At 34.8% G+C, this 13546-nt stretch overlaps 1 long non-coding RNA gene across 1 annotated transcript; it reads right to left on the bottom strand.

The window, feature by feature from the left end:
* Nucleotides 1–7387: 7387 nt before the first annotated feature.
* On the bottom strand, nt 7388–12423 carry LOC123557842 (uncharacterized). The gene is made up of 3 exons (XR_008371112.1): nt 12378–12423; nt 11929–11988; nt 7388–7456 (listed from the first exon to the last, which is right to left on the bottom strand). It is a non-coding gene; the product is annotated as an uncharacterized LOC123557842 (long non-coding RNA).
* Between the last annotated feature and the right edge of the window lie 1123 nt (nt 12424–13546).

Below are 13546 nucleotides of genomic sequence, written 5' to 3' on the forward strand. Positions count from 1 at the left end.
CGACGGACCCTCCCATTTCCTAACCGTATAAGGCAAATTTTGTACGTATGTTGTACTGGTCTTCAATCTGACTAAAGTACATCTCCTATTACGCTACGCTTAGAATCTGAGAACGACCCTTTCGCTAGCCAATCAAAGCTTAACTTACAACATTTTGCAAATCTATAGTTAACCTTGATTTTTGATATTTACTATTCATATGTCGTAATGTATCAGATAGCCGGTTAGCTCAGTTGGTAGGCCACTTGCTCTGTAAGCGAGGGGTCCCGGGTTCGAGCCCTGGATTCACTGTACATTTTTCTTTGTCTTTGACATTCGAACAAGTCGTCTGATTGGTTCAAATAATAAAAAATAGATTTGCGAAAATGAAAATAGCAATATGCGAAATCCAAAATATACAGAAGACGAATGTGAATGGGTCTTTCTCAGATCTTCGTTTAGAAGATCAAGTACTTTAGTCAGATTGTACTGGTCTTCACAAATCATGCAGGACAGTAACCAGCCTCTTAGCTCCATAGGGAGAGCGCAGATCTACAGATGGCGGGGTTGCAAATTCGATCCCCAGATGGGCCGTATGTTCTCCGTGACGATTCCATACAAGACTTTGTGTCTGAAATCATTCATCCTCCACCTCTTATTCATATTCTGTAAAGTCGATATTTTTCCGGTTTGAAAAATAATAATGCTTTAAACCTATTAAACATTGCTATTGGTAATGACTATTTGACAATTCTATTGTTAGCCATGGCTTCGTGTAGTATTTCAAATTTGATCAAGTCTGCGGTTTGGTTTTTCAAAGCATTTTAGATTTAGCTAGTTCTTTCTTATTTGGAAACAATAAGTGATTTACGCGGACCATGTTGTTATCATAACCTTTATCAATGATACTATGTGAAGAAAAGAATTAATACTTAAACATCAAATACGTTTATTATTCAATATGAGCGAAAGAAAATGTTAACATTTTATTTACTTTCAGTTATTGTAGGAGAATAGATGTGTTCACCCAAATCAGTTATAAGCAATAAACGTGTTGATATCTTTATGCTCAAATGCGACGTTTGTGATTAGTAGATATTTAAATCTTTTGAAACGGTGCTTGTTTGTGTACTCCTTTAACCTGCTGGCGACAAGTGATTCTGCCTGTGTGACCAGTGCAGACCGTGCAGGCTGATCATGGTTTGCATGTTCGCTATTCAGTCAGTAAATTTTCAGTGAACACCCCTTCAAATAACAAATGACACTGCCCAAATTGAATTATAGACCAGTCTATTATAGAAATTTAGTGTGCTGAAAGTTAATGCTTCTGTTGGAAGCATAAAACGCAACCAAGAAAGAACTGAAGTAGACAATGTTTGATTTACACTTTCGTGTGGAATTCAGGCACAGGTTTAAGGTTAGAGGACACCCATTACTCAATAGTATTGAATGGATCCCAAAAGACAAGAAAATATAATGACTTAAGATGTTATATTGTAGTAACAATCGTAGATTTCATAATCTGTCTACCTTCATGATTTTGTTTGAAATCCTTTTAGTGTATGATACATTCGAAGCAACGTGGATTGATATAAATGGTTTTCTTTAGCTAAGTATTACTTCATTCACAGCTCCACATATTTGGACGTCCTAAACATTCGAATCATACTGTCGGGATTGAAGCACCTTGAAACACTTTTAGTACGAGATAGCTAAATGATTTACATGCCTCTCAAGAGACAGTCTGCAGATGGAATCCTCATGCCGAAACAAACCAGCCAGCGGAACATGGAGACATCCGCCTTATTACGCTGAATTATTTATGAAAACCATAAAGTGTACGCCGGAAAATCAATATTTACATTTTGTACAATAATTCTATGAATCCATTTTATAACGTCATCGTATTGGTGGACACGTTTTGTAAATTAAATACAACATGCTAGATGTATAATAAAATGCTATTTTTAAAGATATTTTTAGTGTAAAAATCACTCTAATACAAACTATAATAAGACACTGCACATATCGTACAAAATACTAAGGGGCCTCCGTGGCCGTGGCCGAGTGATTAAGGTCGCTGACTTTGAAACACTTGTCCCTCTGTGGGCTCGAGCCTCACTCAGGGCGTTGAATTCTTCATGTGAGAAGCCATCCAGTTGGCTTATGGAAGGTCAGTGGTTCTATCCAGGTGGCCGCCTTTGACGAAATCATGCAAGGTGGGGACCTGGTGTCTTCTTCCACCATTAAAGCTGAAAGTCGCCATATAACCTAAAATTGTGTCAGAGCAACGTTAAATCCAACAAAAAACAAAATACCAATAATAGCACTATGTTGCAAGGTTACTAAAACGAAGTTTAAAGTTAATTAATCTGTACTTACATTTATTCATTAGGTTAAACGTCTATGTATATTGTGTGTACTACAAAGCGACTATAAACTTCAAAAACAAGGTTCAAGTCATATAGAAACTACCGAAACTTGACCATTCCAACTGTTTAATTCAAACTGAATGTAGAGCATTTGAATATGAGGATTCCCATCATTTTTTGTAAAATTATATCCTCAAGACCGCTGTATTTTTTAGCGCCCCTTTGCGAAACCGAATTTTAGGGCTCTGTGACCAGCAAGGATCCAGATCAATTCACATCCGTACTGTCTGCTATTCTCCTTTATCAGTTTCAGCACTTGTATACAGCTGATAAGGAACCGTATGGATCCAGACTGATCTTAAAGCCCTAACGGTGGTTTTCGTACAGCGGAGCTAATATTTTTCAAACACTATCGTCGTTTCCCTGGGAAATAACAATGGATGATGAATCAAAGTGAAACCACTGAGTAACTTAAGTGTATGGGGAGACCACTGCAAAGGAGATTAGTTTATCATATTTGTTTCACAGAAAATATCGAAATAGTTCTCCTTCTTTCAGACTATTATCAAAAAGTGGTTTAAAACATATGAGCCGTGCCATGAAAACCACATAGTGGGTGTGCGACAGCATGGATCCAGACCAGCCTGCGCATCCGCGCAGTCTGGTCAGCTCCATGCTGTTCGCTTTTAAAGCCTATTGGAATTGGAGAAAACTGTTAGCGAACAGCATGATCTGACAGACTGCGGATGCGCAGGCTGTCTGGATCCATGCTGGTCGCACACCACTATGTTGGTTTCCATGCACGGCTCAATTATATCAACTTAAGCATTAGAAAATATAATAAAGCAACAATCTTAAGAAAAAGGAAAATACGTCAATTAAAAGAGATATTATTGAGAAATATAATTTACCAAATACAATATTTGACAGTACTTAGTGTCGTTGTCATAGTCGGATTCAGACACAGTTGTGTGAAACATTGAACTCAGAAAATGGCATAGTCAAATTGTGGTTGTGAATGTTAGTTTCCTAATTAAATTACTTTTAATCTAAAGACGTTGAACTTGGATAATGTCTTGGGAAAGTTGCTGTTTTAAATGCTTATTATATATAATATTCAATCACACAGGTTCTAAAGAGATTGAACGTTGCAAATGTCATGGTAAAATTTTAAAGTTTATTATTCAATCACAAACTTTCTCATGAAAGTGAACTCAGAAAATGTCATAGTCAGCTATGAAGGCTTTTAGTGTTTAAAGTTTTATTTTTTGGACACAGTTCCGCATATTTGGGCGTCCTAAACAATCAAACAAGATTGCCGACTCCTTGAAACACCTTTAGTACAAAATAGACAAATAATAAATAAGTCATGTGCATGGGTTACAAAATTGAATCAAATGCCGTTGACATTATAACAGTTTAGATAATAACGAAAAATACATGTCTTAAAATTGCTGTCATCAAAAACAATCATTTTGGACTGTCCTTAAAGCAATATAAATATTGGTCATATTGTTATAAATAAATGATTTATATCTTTGTATTGCTTGACTATTGTGGGATTCATTCATTTTTGTCGTTGTTTAGTTTTACTTTGTAGCGAAATTATTGTGGTAGGCAACTAATTTCAAAGTATTACAGGGTATATTAATAAGAAAACGCTGCTTTATAAGTTACTTCGTCAAAAGTAGATGATATGGTAATTTTCAGGTTTTGATAGTGGAGGAAGGCCACACTTGCCTCCACAAAGTACAAGCATTTTTTTCAAGCACGAGTGCGCATTTTTGGTAGAACCATTAATCTTCCACAAACCAGCGGAATAACTTCTTAACGTAAAAAATCAAATCTTGCATCCAAAGCAGTGTCTCAAAACAGTGGCGAGGTAAAATTGGACACGCTAGCCTAAATAAATGAAATATAAAAGATAGCTATCATATTTTGAAAAAAAAAGTCATCAAAATTCAGTTAAACGAACCAGTCCGTGGAACATACAGACTTCTGCCTTATTACGCGGAATTATTTATGAAAACCATTGAGTTTACTATCTATACATTGCCACTAGTCACAAATGTGATTGCTTTTATAAATACACATGTACTTGTACCTCATACTTATTTCAAACTCTTTTTTTTTTCTTTCCATTTTTTGTAGCTATTATTTGTAAATTTATATTTACCACACATGTACCTGATTAGTTGTCATTGTCGTAAGTTAAATATGTAAATATTTGCATTAGGAAGACCGGTCAAATGTTGCGAGAACTTGTGGGTCGACCCTTTTGCCTATTATATGTACAACTGACGTAGTTATCTGTTTATATATGTATATATTGGCAATAAAATATGTTTAAACATTGAGTTTACGTTAAATAAACAAATAAACATTATCACGGTGACGGAAATTCAATATTTACATTTTGTACAACAGTTTTACGAATCCATTTTAAATCATTATCGTCTTATTACATATAAAAAACAAGTTTTGTTGCTTAAAGACAGCATTTTAAGCTTACAGTAAAACTCGTTCTAATTCAAATTGTGATAAGACACTGAAAATATCTTACAAAATAACAAAAATAGATTATGTTGCAAGGTTAAATGATTATTTCAAGTTCACATGAGTTTAAAGAGCTGATATATTTGTATTAACATGTATTCATTAGCTTAAAGCTCTATGCATATTGTGTATACTACAACACGACTATAAACTTCAAAAACAAGACTTTCAATTTGTCTGTAGCATTGCATCCTCGAGACCGCTGTATTTTAGCGCCGCTGTGCGAAACAAAATTTTAAGGCTTTGTGACCAGCAAGGATTCAGATCAGTGCATCCATACTGTCTGCCTTTCTCCTTTATCAATTTCAGCACTTGTATGCAGCTGATAAGTGAACACTGTGGATCCTAATCAGACTGCACGGATCTGCAGCTTAGTCTGGATCCATACCGGCCGCAAAGCGCATGCGATCATTTTCGTACAGCGGTGCTCATATTGTTTCATTTTAGATTAAATTCTTCATTTTTTTCAAGTATTTGCCTTGCTTGTCTTTGGAAATACTTATGGATGACAACAATATTTAAAGTTAAAAATGAAAAAAGAAACAACGGATTTACTCCACCGTAAAGGGAGACCACTGCGAAGGAGATTAGTTTATTATAAATGTAATAATTATCCCCTTTCAGAATTATCAGCTAAATGGTTTTATATACGCATATCAACTTTAAGTATAAGGATTAAATAGATAAAGAAACAGTCTTGAGAAATACTAAATGAAATATTTGACAGTTCTTAATGTCATTTTCATAAGGTTGCTTCAAACGTCAAATTCAATATTCAACCACCGGTTTCTGAAACATTGTACTCAGAAAAAGGCATAGTCAAATTGTGGTTGTAAGTAGTATTCATGTCTCTTTACAGTACGGGTTACATAATCGTAACAATATATGTCATTTACACACGTAATGCGCGGCGGCCATCTTGCATGTAAAGGAAAGGAAACGTCCTGTATCAAAATGAAGCTGAAATCGGCCGTATTTTTAAATAGTAATTAAACCTCCATTAATGACAGGAATGGGATATACAAGCGTGACGTCATTCAGTCAGCTCCATTTTGAAATGCGTTCAAATTGTCTAATAAATCTATATTAATGTCCTAAATATAAATGAGAATGTAATCTATATGATGTCAGCTGTCCTAATATAAAACGATTATAAATGTCAGTGCGTTAGTTTAATATCCCACATGGACATTTTAACGGCATTTTTTGTACAGTATATAACGGGTTACATTTGATTTTAAGTCATTGCTCACCGTTTGGATCTAAGAATGTATAAGGTAAGGAACCTTTCATTTTGTATTAACGTCATGCTACTAAAGAATAACTGATAGTCTCAGTTTGAAAATTTAGACTATGTAATACCTAGTTGTATAATTTTATTTTGAACAGGGTTTATGAAAAATATTGTGAATTCTTTCGCCGATGAATACGAACTTATGAATTTTGCTGCAACGTGGGGGATACAGGATTTTCCGGGGGTGCGGCTTCGTTTATTTCAACTGCGGCGGAACCCTCAATATGGCGACGACTTTGTCGAGGAAGAACTGAATACCATACTTCAACAGATGGGAGGTTCAGCTCACCCAAACACGAATGATATGGAGTCAGACCTCGAATATTTAGAGTTTAAAATTTTGTAGACCGTTGATCCAATAAAACATTTACTATGCGCCAAACATGAAGCAATGATTGAAACACATTATGGATAGTACATGATTTTGGTACGAATTGTACTTCATCAACATACGCGTATTTTATTTCGTATAATTTTGATGGAAGTTTTAGTGTCGTTTTTTTTTCATTCTTTTGGGTATAGTACACTTTCTACCGTTTGGCAGATTTATATAAAGTTGTAAATTTTCTATTATAAATGGTCCTTTGCCGGTGGAAATCAAAAATAAAAACATCAGATAAGCATCTCAGAAACAGGTTCCCTTCGTTAAATGCATTATGTATGGAATGTCATACTGGGTCACTGTCTGAAAAGAAAAAAATAGAAAACAAACTGAATATTTGTGATAGGTATATTGATTTTTCATCCAAATAAATGATATTTAATAAATTACTAACGGACTTGCGCGCGTATACATGGATCAAGCGCTTTTGAACGTTTATTTCATAGATGAAAAGAGCGCTCTAAAAATTTGTTATAGAATAATAATAATAATAAATTAGAATTGCTACTGTATTTCAATACACGTTTTAATAACTTACACTATCTCATGATTATTATTTAAAATATTACCTCTTTCGTAATTGATTGGTTTAGACTTTGACTTTGTACAATACTTTTTTCTTGCAAAGTAAATAAAATGGTATAGATTATGATTGGAATTAACTTAACTTAAAACTGTAACTTAAAAGAAAGAATAATATGATGTAAAAACAATTACATGGTTTTCATAAAAGTTGAAAGATAATTTTAGCTAATATGTAGTTATTTTGATGTCTTGTGAATTGATCCTTTGAAAAGTAAATACCTGTATGCGTTGTTCAGATCTTGTATTTGTTTCTATTTTCTCGCTTTCGTTGAGTGTCAGATCAATTACCTGTAAAAACATATGGTATGTAAAAATATTGATAATGATCATGATCTTTTCATAGTTTATTATATATTGCTATGATGGTAACAGTGTCATATTTTTTTAAAAACGACTGACAAAAGTCGTAACGCCCTCTATGGTTTACGTGTAAACGTGCAAAAACTAAAATGGTAAGGATAAAAACGATAACGCCGTGTACATTGTTTTAAACATGGCAAACAGAAATAACATAACGAGTAACAAAATAACAGTTTTATTATATCTAATATCCATACGGTACAGTATCAAAATTTTCAATTCTTCTACGTTTTTAGTTTTATACACCGTCCGATATGACTTTTGTTCTTCTTTATTTACTAATTTTCTCTTCTTTTTGTCTCTACAAATTTTACCCTGATTAGTCACTGTAATTGATGGAGCACTGGTAGGATCTGTTACTATGGCTTTCACGCTTTCAAAGTTGATCAGTTGACTGTATGTGAAATTTAACGTGAACCTTCTAACTTTGCAGGTTTCTTTCTGTCTGTTTGTTTTATAAGCGTAGTTATTTGGACCTCCGGACACAAATTCAACGATTTGTTCTCCGCCCAATTCGTCCGTTAATTCTCCTAGATAATCACCTAGGGGCGTTCCAGGTTTACTCACATAAATGACGCTGTCCGTGTCATAGTACAACACTCGTTTGTCTAGCGCTTCTAGCACACTGTAGAGCTTAAGTCTGGTCCAACAGGTAGTAAACGTGGCGAGATAGATGTTGGTTTTGTTATCTAGATTGTCTACTTTTGTCAAAGATCTTCGTCTACATCATTATTATCGTCTCAGTCATAAACCTATCTCTTCAAAACGGCTCCACTGAACTTTGGATCAGTCTACTGAGTAGCTGTATCGGATACGCCTTACCTATTGAAAAGTTACTTGGGTTGTTGAAACAAATCAATATGTAATGGTCCTTCCATTTCCACAATTTTGCTACCTTTACATAGCGTATATCTTAAATACAACCCGTTATTATTTCCCGTTTTACAGTCATTGGTGTCAACGTTTCCGGTATCTTTACAATAAAGTTGACTTGTTAACAGATTTTCCTGTATGTCTCGGCTTGACTTTAAAGTAAGCTTTATAAGGACAGTTGATTCCTGTATGCGGCAAAGGGGTCTGCTGTAAAGATACATCAAACTGACTGAAAACGGTGTGAAATGGTAGATTGATTGGACCAACTACTTCATCAGCGCCAACAGCGGCGCAATCGCCTTTCACAATTTGCAGTTTAAGGTTAAACACGCTTCTTTTTAGATCCAAATAAGCTGACGACTGACCGGGTATGTTAAATTCGAGTGCCGATAAGGTGGTAACTTGATTTACTGGACGATAAGTGATCCACTCTCTTGATTGTACTGACGTGGCTGCTGGGGGTGAAATGAACAAAGACAACTATTCTTTATGAAAATCGTTGCTTTAGAGCTGAAAGTCAGGATTAACAAACTGTGGTCTCTTTTGTTAAGTATACGTTATTGGTGACGTATTCTTACGTTTTTTCGCGTTTCCAATGCCCTTCTTACGAGCGTCATCATCTTTTTCCTTCTTACGTTTTACTTCTGACTGCGATTTCGGTCGCTTGCGCTACTGGAAATACCAGTTGTACTGTTGGCTGCTGTTTCATTTCGGCCATTTTTCTAAGATGAGCACCGCTACCTACGATGATATGATCAGGCCGTACGTATCCGTCCCTCAAGTCTTTGAAGTGTTGATACCACTTTTCGGGATCAGGTTTATCCGGTAGCCATTTTTCTTGTTTATAATCGTACACTTCTATGGAGCCCATAACTTTTTAAAATGTAATACGCAGTGAAGATCGTTCGCTTTAAATTCCGCGGGTTGTAAGTTTTGGTCTTTCAAATACAATCTCATCGAATTAAAAGAATTCACAGTCACAGGCAGATACACAGGACGACTATATTCTATAAATTTAAGTTTCCTGTATCTGGTTTCTATGTCTATGTTCCTTAGAACGGGCAATAAAGTGTCTCTAACGTAAGACTCTTGCACAATATCGCAGCATAAATACAATCTTTTACTTCTCGGCGTAAAATCACAGGTAAGAGTTACTTCGGTCACAGCGCAGGTCCAACGATCTTCTAAAGCGTATGACTTGGGAAACTGAATGTAAAAATCAAAGGGATTGTTGTTCTTACGTATAATTTGAGAGTCGTTACCGCTAAGATAAAGGTAAAATTCGGTCATGTTTACATTTGTATTCGTTCGATATTTGGCTTCTTACGCTTCTCTGTTCGTCCTGATTTCGTCCAAAATTGTATCAAAAAGATGGGGAGCTCTTAACAATACGGGTATAAGTGAGTGGTGACGTCTTAACAATGTTTTCTTTCTAGTTAATGATACGTTTCCAGAAGCTAGAGACCGTAGCAGAAGTCTTTTCTTTTCAAGTAGCTGGGCATAACTTCTCGCTGGATTAATCGTTCCATTGACCACTCTTATGGCCACTTGAGCTATAGCCCGCATTTGACTCGACGTTTTATTGGAGATCACGTTTTTCTAACTGCACATGTCAGCCATTTACCCTTACTTACGCACAGAGATCAAGACAACGTCCATTGCGTCGGGTCAGTTTAGTTATAGCGAAGACGACGGTATATTTCAAAGACTAGTACCGTGTAAACTGATAACAGGCCTACACTCGTGTTTGTAATTTTGTCATATACTGTATGTTGGAAATAATGTCACTCTTGTTTCTTTTTTCTTTCCTGTGATTGTTTTTTTCTCGTATTTAATAAAATATGTAAGAATATGATGAGTTTGTTTTTTCGTGCGGGTGGGGGGGGGGGAGTGTGATAAGACATCCAATTTGCCAAACACAACGTAAGAATATGAATACTACCGAATCATGCGAACCTGAAAGGGAAATATTCATCCGATGATGAAATCCGTTCCAACGAAGACAAGTGGCATTTATTAGGCACCCGAGTACCTCAGGTCAACGATTTTAATTCAAACTGGATCGGTTTGACAGTTTTTGATTGTAAAAGCAATACTGTAGTCATAAACATAAATGCTAAGAAATGTAAATGTATAGAATAGAGATCATAATTTGACGTTTTATTCAACTTTCGCTGCTCTTTTGACCCATTTTTTACATAACCAAGAAATAACATTTTTAGACAAAACCATTCTAAATTCATTACAAATAGCAACGAAAAAAATTGACCTACCTGTATATGTTATCCTATCAATTGCAAAATCCACAAGAAATAAATATGTCTTTACATATTCTAGTCCTTTTTTAAAATAAAATGTGGATATTTTACACCAGGAAGTGATAATTCCCTGGAGCGTTTTTAACTTATCAATATTATTTATATAAATTATAGTTAGCTACCTGCGCAAGATATCAACATGTGTACAACATAGAGGCATGTACTCACATTTAATGCAATGGTACGCCTTTAATATTTGTTCTAGAAATACCTAAACAAGCTTTTTATTTTAAATTTTCTTACTGTTTTTCTAGCGATTCTGTTGTTTATTTTACAAACTAAAAAAAAGTCGAAAAATAGTTTTTTATTTCTTTTTTTAACCACTATTTCAAACACCATAAAGGGGCACTAAACTAAGTTTTAAACATAGCCTCAGTAACCTTTAGATAGTGACTGTAAAAAGACTATCCCTTATTAGTACGTATTTACAGCGCCATTAACGTCCTTGGCAAAAATGCTAAATTCCTTTTTATGACGGACAAATGAAACTTAAACAGAAAAAAATGATTATTTACCTCACAGCACTTTATAATCCCTAATAAATAAAGTATTAAACTCCTAATGCAATTTTTATTAACACGCATCAGTATATGTGACGCCCTTATAGCAAGATTTATTCTTAAGGAGCAAAACATACCTCTGCGGGCAAGTACAGTAGCAATAAAAGTCACCTTGAATCGATCTCTTACCCGTTCCAATTAATGAACCCTATATTTAAACAAATATAAATGTCCTTTTTTAAAATACTATTTACTTCAATGGACAAATTTAGACAAATACAACAGTAATAAACGTCAAATTTTAATTCGGAATTGATCCTTAACACATAGTCCAGAATGCAGTGCAACACTAGCATCTCTCGATTGGAGAAGAAAGTTGAGTTTAAGGTACACTCGAAGCTGATTCATGTTTGTTTATTGCTTTCTTTACTCTCACTCCTTACGCGTGTAGAGTTCCAGTTCAATTCAGACTGAGTCAAAAGGATCTATAGCGCCTTCCCATACTGTTTCTTGTTTTCCATTGTCATTAATGATATCGTTTTGTTCTCCAGTCGCTGACATTAACAGGTGTCTAAACTAAGTTATCGTGATTAATTGGCATCGTATACTTAACATTCGCATAATATATTGGATTGAAACAATAGTTTCATAGTTGTTATGGAAAACATTCTTAAGTACATAATCTTGTTTTATTTACGTGTATTTTTACCTCGTTTTCACTTTCATTGTTTCGCTTTACTTCGTCCCCTTGTTTTTTTGAGCCATTTCCCTGAAAAAAAGAAATAAATATATAATTATATAGATATTGATTGAGAAGTGAAGATATCGTGCTTAATAGGGATAATATGGGCATCTTTTACTTATAACACTTGTATTAGATATTAACCTTAGTCATATGAAATTTTTGATTACATCTATCTTAATTAAAACTATAGAAATTAGTTGTTCTTGTTTCCACGCTTAAAAACTACGCAATATAAGTTGATTGTACACATAACATTATGTTTATCTATACAAGTTAATAGTGCGTATTATTTTACACATGATGCTTAATATGGGTACTATGATTAAAAATTCAGATTGTTGAACATGAAATTTGAGTCTCATATACCTTTTAATAAATCTTTTTGGGAAGATAATTATAGTAATAAAGCTTACCTGAGTTAGACATTTTTGCAAGAATCTATCCGTGATTTCTCTTAGTTTAAACATATTTTTATTCCGAAAAGCATGAAATATTTACAATACAGCATTCCAGGAATTGGACAGAAAGCTATATTAGCTTACAGTTGTCCTCTCCTTATTACATAAAACTACATGTTTATTCATGGCACAATTATTTACCAGTTAATACAGTATTATATATAATACATGAAAAGATGATACATTTCAATAAACCAAAAAGTGCTTTTGTAAAGTACAATTAGAGTTTAAATATGAAAACATATTTCAGACATATAGCAATGAATTTGAATGATTTCTTTTGGTGTATTGTCATATTTTATGTGGTCACTGTGTTGGAGTACTTTTATATAGTACGGTCACTAAGCTTGTGATTCCTAGTGCGGCATTTAATGGCGATTACGCACACAACCCATTCAACTTCAAGCACAACTGTAGTTCCATCGGCTTATACGTTGATGGACAACCGGTACCTTCACAACCGGTGCAACCAGATTTTTCGGCGGATCAATACAAGGAGTGTTACAGAACATTGACTCTGTTTAGGAACGACATTAACATTTCAAACCGAGATTATAAGGATGGATATTGTCTGTACGCTGTTGATGTAGATCCTTACTATTCGTTTAGCACTAAAAGGAAGGGACATTGTCGACTAGAAATCAAATTTGCTGAGGCATTACCAGACAGTGTGACACTGATTATATACCCAACCTTCCCAGAAGTATTGCACGTGTTCGGATGAAGAAAGGACACTGATTGGCACCTGATGTATCCCAGAGATTCAAACGGCTATACGTTTAGGATACAAACTCATCAAGTGTATCACTGGGTGGAAACGACCAAATATGACCCCGTCACGAGAGCAGGAGGGCTTTTCGCTGAATACATTAATACATTTCTCAAGTTTAAACAAGAGGCCAGCGGTGTAAAGACATACATTCGTCAGTATTTAGAAAAAGAAGGCGTTTTATTAAATTCGCAGAACATTGTAAAGAACCAAGGATTACGGGCCCTGACCAAGCTATGACTCAACAGATTTTGGGGGAAATTCGGTCAGCGTCTCAACATGAAACAGACCAATTTTTTTCACGAACAAGAAGTAAATGAGTTCTTCCAAATATTCACAGATCCAACTAAACAAC

This window comes from Mercenaria mercenaria, chromosome 5, assembly GCF_021730395.1.
Source record: "Mercenaria mercenaria strain notata chromosome 5, MADL_Memer_1, whole genome shotgun sequence".
NCBI lineage: Eukaryota > Metazoa > Mollusca > Bivalvia > Venerida > Veneridae > Mercenaria > Mercenaria mercenaria.